Below are 10974 nucleotides of genomic sequence, written 5' to 3'. Positions count from 1 at the left end.
ATAAATTTATCAAGCTTAGTCTTGAAGCCAGATATGTCTTTTGCCTCCACTGCTCCCGTTGGAAAGCTGTTCCAGAACTTCACTCCTCTGATGGTTAGAAACCTTCGTCTAATTTCAAGTCTAAACTTCCTGATGGCCAGTTTATATCCCAGGGGTCAGCAACCTTTCAGAAGCGATGTGTCGAGTCTTCATTTAGTCACTCTAATGTAAGGTTTCACGTGCCAGTAATACATTTTAATGTTTTTAGAAGGTCTCTTTCTATAAGTCTATAATATAGAACTAAACTATTGTTGTATGTAAAGTAAATAAGGTTTTTAAAATGTTTAAGAAGCTTCATTTAAAATTAAATTAAAATGCAGAGCCCCCCGGACCGGTGGCCAGGACCCGGGCAGTATGAGTGCCACTGAAAATCAGCTCGCGTGCCGCCTTCAGCATGTGTGCCATAGGTTGCCTACCCCTGTTATATCCATTTGTTCTTGTGTCCACAATGGTACTGAGCTTAAATAATTCCTCTCCCTCCCTGGTATTTATCCCTCTGATATATTTATAGAGAGCAATCGTATCTCCCCTCAGCCGCCTTTTGGTTAGGCTAAACAAGCCAAGCTCTCTGAGTCTCCTTTCATAGGACATGATCCATTCCTCCGATCATCCTAGTCACCCTTCTCTGCACCTGTCCCAGTTTGAATTCATCCTTCTTAAACATGGGAGAGTTTGGCAGAGCCAGGCAGGCCAAGCCATGCATACATCCACACACACATCATGACTTGGCAGGACAAGCTACCCAGGGGAACCCCAAGGGACAGAGAGCCCGGATCTGTCAGCAGCAGCTACAGTGCAAGTATGTACCTGCCCTAGGACATGGCTTCATCCTGGGTTTGGAGTTTTATCCCCTGGGCCTGTTTCTGATTCAGTGACAGGTTACTACATGGCAAAATGCAGCTGCTGTGGCGATGATGGGGCATCACCGGAGCAGGCATTTGTATCCCAGTGTCATTTAGTGAAAGCCCTAACCCAGGGGTAGTCACTAGGCAGACGGTGCACCAAATCTGGACCACCAGATGCTTTTGACCCCAACATCTTTTTATTTATTTTTTATTTATTCTCATTGTTGTTTTATTATTATATTCTCTGGAGTCTGGACCTTGACTATACCTTGATCAAGAAATTTGCACCTTGACAAAAAATAATTGACTACCCCTGCCCTAACCTAATGACTAGGGTTACTAGTTTGCCACTTTGGAAACCTGCATTCAGTTCCCTGATCTTTCACAGAAAGACGTCCTGTTTAACTGGGAAAATTGTTTAGCTTCTCTGTGTCTCAGTCCCTCATCAATAAAATGGTGATCATAACAAACTCTTATGTCACAGGGGTGTTATGAGAATAAATACGTTAAAAATTGTGAGATGTTGAGATACTATAGTTAAGGAGACTAGATAAGTCCCATAGCTAGAAGTTACATTCCCCCATCCTCCTCCTCTCGCTTGGCTGAACATACAGAAACAACACACGTAAACATAAAAAATCCCAATGATTTAAACCACCAGATGCACCTCAAGACATGTTCACTTCCTCTCCCTCCCCCTGCATTTTGCTACGTTTAGTCCCTGGATCATGGTTATAATTTAGACCAGAAACCAAATTTGGCTCTTCCAAGATCCAACATCATCTGAAGATTAGGTTAAAAAACAAAACCCATAATGAGAAATTTCACACAAAGAAAGAAAGAAAGAAAGAAAGAAAGAAAGAAAGAAAGAAAGAAAGAGATAGATAGACTGATTGATAATAGGTGAAATTATTTGTATTATTGTAACAGACACGGACCAGGACCCCATTGTATTATGAAATGAAGATAGAACCACTGCTAACTTTGGCATTAGATGGGGGATAGAATTCAATCTGTCTTCTGTTCAAACAAACAATCTGCTAAATATTTGGTAATGAATGAATCTATATACACTCTCTAGGAAGTTACACCACAGACAGAATGCTGGATTACAACATTTTTTTAGAGAAAACAGTTCCATTAAGAAATTCAGGTCTCCACTCTCACATTTTATTGGTGTGACCCAAAGTCCCCAGAGGTAGAAGAATTCATTGTAAGTCATTGCAGCAGCATCTAATAACTATTTTTGTTTCATAGCGTCTTTCATCTTGAAGGATCGAAAAGCACTTTACGGATCCTCGGGCGCCAGAAGGTTCCAAAGCTTCACCCAGAATGTCTCCCTTGCACAGGGAATTGCATGGAACTACTTAGCAGCCCTGGAGACTGAAGGCCTCTCCTCCATGCATCATGCAAGCACAGCAAAGGAGAAGGTGGGGCAAGCTTCCTCCAGTGTGCCTAATGCCGGAGGGAGCAAGAGGGGAGCTCAGTTTCCATTTGTCATTTAGCCCTTGGCTTTTCTGCAACAAGTGCCAAGCAAGGGACCCGTTAGTGCCGATTCTAACTGTGTTTTTTGTGATGGAGATGTGCTGAACTGGAGTCAGACTCGCCAAACTCATTTGGCCACCGAACAGCCATCTGATGGGAATGACTTTTAATCACTCCCAGCCCAGGATGGACTCAGGCTGGTCTCCGAGAGAGGATCACTAATGCCTCGAGCTGGTCAGTCCCCTCAGTTATATAGATTTATGACAAAGCACTAAAGGGTGTTTCGGCCCAATGAATTAGCGGGTGGGCTGAATATCATTTGATTTCTCGTTCTGAATAAAGGCCCCATGCCCAGGGGCCGGTAGGAGTCACAGACTGTTCCTAGGTCACTCACTGTCCCACGAAGATGGAAAAGATGAATGACATTTTCAATTTTACAAGTATTTTGTTTCCTGCCAGGTTTATAAATCAGGGTAAAGGTCACTTCTGTTTGGATCAGAAGGTGCTGCCAAGTTGGTAGCGGGGATGCTGAGGGATAGAATGACTTGGCTTCCTAGCCCTAGAGCCTGATCTGAATTCCCCCACTCAATGAAACAGATCAGACCTGCCAGTAATATAGGGGGACCAGAAGGCAAGTGTGAAAAGTCAGGACCGGGGGGAGGGGGTAATAGACGCCTATATAAGACAAAGCTCCAAATATCAGGTCTGTCCCTATAAAACGGGGACATCTGGTCACCTTACAGTACTACACTATAACCTCATTCTGTATAGCGCCTTTCACAGCTAAGAAAGAATAGCCGAGGGAGAGAGAAATGAAGGTGCAGAAGCAAGGGACGCAAGCTGTGTGCTCAGCCGAGATGTGAAAACAGATGGCGAGTGGATCAGGTGGAGAAAGACACAACACGGAAGCTATTCCAGGTGGCGAGAGCTGCAGAGGAGAATGTTCTTCCACCACCCAGGGAGGGACAGAAAGGAGGCCAGTGCTAGAGGAGTGAAGAAAAGAAAGCAGAATGAAATCAGGGTCCCGATCCTGCAGCCCTTTCTCACATGAATAGTCCCATTAGCCTCAGGGTAAGTTTGTGAGGGGTCTTGACATGAACGGGGAGTGAATGTCATGAACGCGCAATCCAAGGATGCAGGAGTTTAACATTAGAAAAGGTGGAGCAAATCCCATTTCCTGCCTCAAGCCCAAATAGGGGGATTGGTGCAGGGATCCCACAAAGTTGGGGGGGGTGTACACTCCTGAGCAGCTCACAGAGCAGCAATGGAATTAGTAACCTTTGTGGTACCGGTGGCCACGCCCCACACCGCAAGGGCCAGTGAATCAATGCTTCTGCCTTCACTCCTCCTCCCCCACTGCTGTCCCCAGGCCTACCTATGCACCAAGATGCAGTGCTCCCCCGGGAGCTGGACACTCTGGCATGCAGGGGGATGGAGGGTGAACCCATACCCACCTCCTTCCCCTGTACTTGGGGGATTATTGTCTCCCTCGAGTTAAAAGGTTTGATAAAGGTCGTTTGATCTGCAATTCCCAGAATGCACCTGGAACCGAGAAAGCAGCCGATGCACCAGGCTGGTGCCAAGTGGGCAGAGCAGGGTTTCTTGATGTTGGAGCGATGGTTTCAGACTTTCTCAAAGTCTTGCTTACTACCAGTGATCACTACTCTCTCCTAGTATAAAATTGAACATATCCTTCGATTTTCCATCACTAAAATCAAGATTCATGCCTGGCCCCTGCGTGGAGTCAGGGCTGTAGGTCACCAGCCAGCAGCTCTGCTGACTCTACATACCAAGCTAACGAAGCAGAGCTTGACACACGGCCAACCTGGTCTTGAGTTATAACCTTGGTGTTCAACCCAAGGACCTTGCAGTAGTTATCGGTGACCAACAGAAAAAGACCCACACAGGACTGGAGAGTCTTCTAAGAGCCGCTTCTACCCTTACCCAGGGTGCCCAGACCCCCAGGATCAAAGAGGGCATCTCCACCCTCTGCAAAGACGGGGACAGGTCAGTGTCAGTGTCACAGATGAAGGGGTTAGAACCCAGCAGGAGAGATTCATTGCAAAACTATTTGCACCCATGTGCTAAATTGCCAGTTGGGAGGGTAGGACCATTTGGCAGAGTATTGCCTAGACTGGTACAAATCAGTATGATCTCATTCATATGAAGCCTCCTTTCGCGGGTGCTCTAATGGTTGACAGTTTTTCTGCCCTCCCATCTTGTGCTGACGTGACCCTGCTAAATCTCACCAGCTGATCCGGCTGGGTAAGGAGTTGGAAGGGCGACCACCAAGAAGTACGTAGTCGCTGCAGGTGATGTGACAGTCTTCCTGCTGGGTCAACATGGAGCCGGAGTCCCACATGGTGCCCAGGGATGAGTTGGAAAGTCAAGGTCCTAACTGCAGGCAGCCATTAAAGAAACATTAAACAAACAGGGCCATTAAGCCTGGTGCCGGGCTCACTTTAACATTCGGCCCCCTTTCCGTTTCAACTGGAGACAGGCTTTCCCTTCATTGCCTGCCCGAGTAGATCAAGCACTAGTCTTGAATGCAGGAGATCTAATTCCAGTTCTACTGCTGGGTGGCCGTGGGCAAGTTTCCTCATCTGTAAAATGGGGATAATTATACTGACCTCTTTTGTAAAGTGCTTTGAAATCAAGGGCTGGAACACACTAAGAGGTAGGGAGTGTTATTATTATGCAGCGTTGATGTGCACTGTTAAACAGTTGCTGTCTCCCCCCCCCCAACCCCCAGAAGTGGCTGCACTTCAGTGCTGGATGAAGTGACTCCTTACCCACCTTACAAGGGGCGCGGGGGGGGGGGGGGGGGATGTGTCTTTAATGCGAGTCCTACGGCCCAGTGGAAGGCACCAGGGCTGTGCTCAGCACTGTCATCACTTCGGTTCAAGTGGCAGATTGAGAATAAGCCTCCATAAGGCCATCTGGGCCAACCTCCCCCTCATCTCCTCCCACCAGAGCTATTCCCAGGGCTCTCTGCCCTGTTCTCGCCTTTCATGTGCCGATCACAGAGTTCTCCCTCTGCGCCGGATTTGGAGCCCTGAGCTCCCATGTGCTGGGAACTGAAGGGTTTTAGCTACATGGCCAAGCGGGATCTCTCAGCTTTTCTACCATGTTTTTGATCAGGGATGAAGTCTGAAACCTTCCTGGTGAGATCCAGACAGCTGGCAGCCCTAAACCCCAGCCTTCCTCGGCCTTCCCTGCCCCAGGGCTTCCATCCCCCTCCCTCCCCTGAAAACAAAACGGATTATTTGGTTGCCCTGCATGACAAGGGGGGATGCAGCCCGTGAGGCACCAGGGCCCTAGGCAGCCCAGACACTGCTGCTGTCATTTCAAAAGCTCTTAATGTGCTAATGCTTAAGTGCAATTTGATACCATTCACCAGGGAGCCCTTTGATGCAGGGGCTGCTAACTGGATGAGAAAGACATCCCCCTCCGTCCAGCTGTGACAAAATGACCCCACATCAAAGCCAGCCTTCCAGCTAACCCCACCGCTAGTCTCCTGGCCACTGGTGCACACACTGCATTCCCTCCCGTTCACAGCCTCTCCCGCTGGGTATGTTTTGTCCTGCCCCCCGCCCCCCAACTACCGGAAAGAAATTCTCTTTTGCCCAGGAATGTTAATTCACAGGGGGAATGTCAGGGGTTCTCCCTGGCAGTGCGGAATCAGACCTACAGTCCCCGGGATGCAGCAGGGCGTTGAACGGTTAGAGGGATGCACAGGAGACCTACTGGCCGTGGAAACTTTCAGCGACAGAACTGAGCGGACTGGGTCTCGCTGCCACGTGTGGCAAGTTACCCATTCAAAGCCCAATGCTGGTGCCCACTGCGCTGCCATGCGGGGCCTGTGGCACCGGGCATTAGTGTCGTGTGTCTTCCACGGCACTCAGAATCCTGGCCACTCACGCATGGATTCCTTATGTACGTGCGCGTATGTTTTGCATTAGATTCCTGGGCCACGGGTTCTAATTTCAGGGCCACAGCTCAGGTTGGAGTCAACTGTTACAGGCAGCAGCTGGCTCGCTGGCATTCAGAGACCAACCTCAGCTCAATCAAACCCAAGGGAGTTCTAGTTAAAGGCACCTACGCCGGGGCAAGGGATGGAGGTCGGTGTTGTTTAAGTGATGGTTTCCTTTCTGGAAATCAGAGGGGTTCGTTTAGAATTCGTTTTTCTGAGCTGTAGAAGGGATATATCACTATCTAATCTCAAACTGCCCCTCTCTCCCCACTCATCTCCGGCAAAATCTGGTTCTGCAATGTAGATTCTCAGTCCGGGCAACATGATGCCCAAGGGGACACAAACAGGGCCAGGAGGGGTTGCAATCAACCTCCCTTTCCTGCACAGATGCAAGGGAAAGTGTTGAAACGTGCGTGAGTTGTAATGTGGGGTCACAGTCTAAACGCTCCCTTTCACAAAGTCACTCAAAAAACAAGGCCGCTGTCTGCCTCATTTCACCAGAGGAGGAAGGCGGCAAGAGTCACGGCTCAGGCCCAAGGAATCAGGGCAGCCACATCCCAGGAGACCGACTAAGAGTATGTAATGCCTTTGGCTCATGCCCATAACACCAATTAAAAGTGACCTGCAAAGGACAAAGAAATCAGACTCAGGCCCTTTTTCATTGTGCTATGATGAAAAAAGCATTAAAGTTTTTGTTTAAAAAATGTCACAGGGGGAAGGGAGAAGTGGGCTTGGTTTTATTTTTTAAATATTAGAAATTCAGGGTTTGGTGGTTGTTTTTTACCATGTTTTCCCAGAAGACTCTATGGATGACTAGGGAACTAGTATGCTGGTGACTTCACAAGTGCATGGCTGGAGGTTTCCTTGAGGGACTAGAGAACTGGTGTGAAAGCTCTTGATGTCTTCCTGAAGGGGCTGGGGTGCTAAATCTTTCATCTTGCCCCTGTTTGTCAGGCAGTTGCGTTCAACAAAACAAAACAAGAAACCCCCAAAGTGCATGTACCAAATCTCTCTGCTTCCAATCGCTTCCTTGCAACTTGTGATTCCACAATTCTATTAGCTTTCCAGTCATCCATAGAGTCTTCCAGAAAAAGAAATAATAATAATAAAAAAAAAAACAGATAATAATGATAAACCTTCCAGGTTTTCTATGTGCATCATAAACTTACCTTTGAAAGTTACTTTTTGGGGGGGTCCTGTACACCTCAAAGAGGTGAGCCTACATGTTACTCTCCAAGGTCCAGATCCTCAACGGTAACTCTCACTGAAATCAATGGGAGCCAGGCACCTAAATACCTTTGAGAATCTGGGAGTAAATGCTTCACTTACAGACAGGTATTCTAAACCACTTAGGAGGTCATCTCATTTTCACTAAGGTGTCTTTACACCACTGTGGCAGGGTAAAGGAGCCTTAGGATAAATGAGAATCCGGCCCTTATGATTTCCTAAAATAACCCACTGCTTTCTACACGCTCATTTTGTAAACAGAGCTCTAATTGATTAGTGCCACTGTCTGGTGTTGGAAAATCCCTCAGCGACTGATGGTTGTCGAGGTGAATTTCTCATGTTGCCATCAAGTACAAGGCGAGAGGAGCCCGCCAGGGTGGTAGAACCCACCTGCTGATTTGACAAAGAGCAGTTGGTAGGTCGGCACCCAATCCCGTATGGTGTTGGTCGGCGCTTTCAACTCACGTTGAGCTCCAGCGGACGTGAGCGCACTTCGGCCCAGATCCACGAAGATATTTAGGTTCCTAACTTCCATTGAAATCAATGGGAGTTAGGAGCCTAAATACCTTAGTCCCTCTCCACATCAGGAGCACATGTAGATAACTTTAAGGCGAGAGAGAAATCAGAACAATCACGTGTGGCCTCTGTTCTCCCCCAGGCTCACCACTATGGTAATTTGCCACCATCCTAGCATCAGAAAGTCACATTCCCATGTCCTGACACTGCAGTGACGGAGTGCGGCTATTTTAGCACATCCAGTTCCATACATTCCCTGGGAGATGTAGTCCAAATGGCCTGATTCACACTGACTTTAAATCCCTTTGTTTGTATCCTGATGGGAACTGCACTAATAGCTACCATTGAGGCTGATGCACACTGCAGTACATGCCTGAGTGGTTGGGAAATGCACGGAGGCTCAGATCCAGATATTAAAGTTGTAAAAATAATGAATTCCCTCGTGGGGTCTCCGGGGATGACATAAGTCACTCAAACACTGCTCTGGGGACTTCTGGTGCCATCTCAATGTCTCCATGGTCTTATTTTCTTGAATGTCACTGCAGCCCGTTCATTACTTTCACTCTCATTTGGAAACTGCATATGGAGCCTTCCAATTGTCAATTGCCGGTTCAAATCCAGCCCAGGGCTGTAATGATTGAAATTAATGATCAGTTATTTGAGGGTAATTGTGAAGCGAGATTTTATTTACAGGAGATTTTAAAATGGATTTCTGCTTTGTCGTGTCTGTGACTCTCACACACATGGCAGTATTCAGCCTCACACCACTAGGATGTAGGGAAGCATTACGATCACCCGGTACAGATGGGAAACTGAGACATAGAGAAGTTAAGTGACTTGCCCAGGGTCCCACAGGAAGCCTGTAGCAGAGCAAGGAATAGACAGACCCCAGACCTCATGAGGTCATACTTCCTCCAACTAGTTCTCAGTCTAGTTCAGGCTAGGAAGGCAGTTTGTCCTAAAGGACACAGCACTGGCCTGGGACTCAGGAAAACTGGATTCTATTCTCAGCCACTAACCCGCTAGGTAACCCAGGGTAAGTCACGTCTCCCTGTGCCTCAGTGTCCCACCTGTAAAATAGAGAAAATGCTACTGACCTCCTTTGTAAAGCACTTTGAGGTCTACTCAGAACAAGTGCTAAATAGGAGGCTGGTTTTTTACAATTTGTTCCCAGTGATCATCACACAAATAGGACTCTCAGCAGAGACACCCCAGAGAGGACAGGCACTGAGGGTACATCTACACGGCCGCTGGAGGGATAATTTTCAGCTCAGGTGGAGGTACCTGCACTCCCTTTGATTGAGCTAGCGCACTAAAACCAATAGGGTAGCCATGGCAGCTCACGCTAGCTGCCCAAGGACAAGCCCTTCCGTGATTTTAGCTCTGTACATTTGAGGGGGAGGGTCTGTATCTCAGAAGTCCCGTGACCAAGTGACTCCAGATTTGTTCCACTAACTCTCCTCCTGCCCCGATGTGGCCCTGCAGTTTCTAAGGCACATAACCCTGGCATGTGCATGTTAGAACACACTGAAATAGCACCTTGTCTCCTCCTTAACCACCCTGGAACTAGCACTCCTCCAGAATTCGAGCTTATCCGCCCACAGGTGTTGTACTGCTTTATTGGTTTAGAAATCAATTTCGAATGAGCAGTACAATCCCCTAGCGTGGCCGCAGTTATTTTGGTATAAAGGTGCTTCGAGCGGTATGGCTCATTCCCATACTGTTACACCATTTTCTATTACAGCAGCCCAGAAACACACAGGAGACAGAGCGGAGATTTCTCAAAGCAAAGTCTTAAAATACCCGCAACCCTTCCTCTTACGATCCGAACTGTGAGCCAAATTGGTTAACCAGCCCACAAGCCCAGTACCAGCCCACTAACTCCGGTGGGAAACGCTGCACCACTCCCTGAGGTTTGAAATGCCGGACATGTCTGATTGAGACCGTTCAATCCGAAAGAGAGAGAAGATGATCCCGGAAATGCAAGAAGCATCTTTCTAGCAGCAAACAGCAGCTGGGGATGGGAGCAGCAGCAACTGGGATGGCTTCACCACGGGTCAGCAAGTCAGCAGCGCACTTGGTCATTGGGGGAAAATCACGACTAGTGGTAGAGATGGAGCCAGCCAAAACAAATAAACCTTAGAATTTAATAAAGGAAGATCAAGGCAGGCGCCACTCCCATGACCCTGAAGCACTGAGTTGCTTTTTATTTGCCCACTCACGCACCTCTAAACCCTGGTGCCACTGTGAGGTTCCTCCACCTTGTTGAGGGCTCTGCCACATAAAGCAGACAACACCCTGCGACAAACAACAAAGGAGAAACTATCCAGACCCAGGATCAGCTGCTCCTGCTGAGAGAAGAACTAGCCACAAAAATTCTTCAGCCAAGGACACAGCCCTAAAGCTGCAAGCTAATGAGAGCAGCACTGGGGAAAGGCGCTAGATTGGCAGCTCTGGGGGCTGAAGGCCTTTTGCCATTCACAGAACCGATATGTCAGGGCAATAGCAGGGCAAGTTTCCCCGCCGATGTGCCTCAAAACAGAGCTCAGGATGCAGGAGAGGGCAGCGTCCATGGCCCATTCAGTCCTTGCCCTCTGCCGAGACTGTAAACAAGAGGACCACAAGTGGAGGGAAACTGTCTCATTACGAGGCCAAACAGCCCATGGTAATGTCTGGTGAGTCTTTCACCTGCCACTTTAAATGCTCTGAGTTTTGCTGCTTTGTAAAGGGCAGCCATAGGTTACCAGAACCCAGAACAGAGCATCAAAAGCTGCCTGCTAAGTGACATCACTGGGACACAGAAACTTCTCGCCAGTGAAGTTTCTTGAGCGAGGGGAATCAAAGGCTAATGTGCAGCTGGTAATAATTTGAGCTCTGGAGGAAAGAGAT

The sequence above is a fragment of the Trachemys scripta genome, chromosome 20, assembly GCF_013100865.1.
Source record: "Trachemys scripta elegans isolate TJP31775 chromosome 20, CAS_Tse_1.0, whole genome shotgun sequence".
Taxonomy (NCBI): Eukaryota; Metazoa; Chordata; order Testudines; family Emydidae; genus Trachemys; species Trachemys scripta.
This window is presented reverse-complemented; position numbering follows the sequence as displayed.